Source organism: Anabrus simplex, chromosome 8, assembly GCF_040414725.1.
Source record: "Anabrus simplex isolate iqAnaSimp1 chromosome 8, ASM4041472v1, whole genome shotgun sequence".
Classification (NCBI taxonomy): Eukaryota; Metazoa; Arthropoda; class Insecta; order Orthoptera; family Tettigoniidae; genus Anabrus; species Anabrus simplex.
In genome coordinates this window covers 41,864,181-41,865,255 of record NC_090272.1, presented here as the reverse complement: position 1 = coordinate 41,865,255, position 1,075 = coordinate 41,864,181, and the positions used below count along the sequence as shown (strand labels likewise).

At 46.1% G+C, this 1,075-nt stretch overlaps 1 non-coding gene across 1 annotated transcript; it reads right to left on the bottom strand.

The window, feature by feature from the left end:
• Nucleotides 1-413: 413 nt before the first annotated feature.
• TRNAC-GCA (transfer RNA cysteine (anticodon GCA)) lies at nt 414-485 on the bottom strand. Its single transcript has one exon. It is a non-coding gene; the product is annotated as a tRNA-Cys (tRNA).
• Nucleotides 486-1,075: the final 590 nt, after the last annotated feature.

The following is a 1,075-nucleotide window of genomic DNA, read 5'->3' as shown; positions in this document are numbered from 1 at the left end:
ACCGAATTGAATAGGAGTGGAGGTAAGGCATTACCTTGCCTTACTTTTTCTTCTATTTCTTCCTTGATTTGTCCTCCAGGGTTGCTTTTTCCCTCTGACTCAGCCAGTGATCCAACTCTAACGCCCGACCTACTACGTCAGACATTGGGCCAGGGGATAAAACTGTAGAGGAGGACCAGTACCTCGCCCAATTGGCTTCACCCTCTATGCTGAACGGGTGCCTTGTTGGGGGATGGGAATGTTGGAAGTTATAGACAAAGAAGAGGGAAGGATGCGGCCGTGGCCTTAAGTTAGATAACAAAACAGCATTTGCCTGTAAGAGAAGTACAAAACCACAGAAAATCTTGAGCAGCATGCATATTTTAGCCACGTTCTCACCCATTTTGAAAGCGATAAACAGAAAAGAAAATGTTAGGCACCACCCGGGTTTAAACCGGGGACCTCTCGATCTGCAGTCGAAAGCTTTACCACTGAGCTATACCCCCACAGAGTACCCTCCTTCCTACAGAAATTACTAAACTACTTCTTTTGGCTACATTGTCCAAGAGATTGAGAGATAAGCCATTACCTTGCCTTACTTCTTCTTCTTCACAAACTGTTTAGCCTCCAGAGTTGGTTATTGCCTCGGACTCATCGAGTGATCCCACCTCTGATGCCCGACCTGGAGTGTCAGACTCCTTGTCAGGGGAAGAAACTGGAGAATAGGACCAGTACCTCGACAAATTGGCCTCACCCTCTATGCTGAACCGGGGCCTAGTTGGGGGATGGGAATATTGGAAGTTATAGACAAGGGAGAGGAAAGGATGCGGCCGCGGCCTTATGTTTGATACCAAAACGTCATTTGCCTGTAAGAGACGTACAAAACCACAGAAAATCTTGAGCAGCATGCATATTTTAGCTATGTTTTCACGCATTTTTAAAGCGATAACCAGAGAAGAAAATGTTAGGCGGTACCCGGGTTTAAACCGGGGACTTCCCGATCTTCAGTCGAATGCTCTACCACCGGGATAACCCCCCGAGGATACCCTTTTTCCTGAAGAAATTATTAAACATATCTTTTGGCTAATTTGTGCAA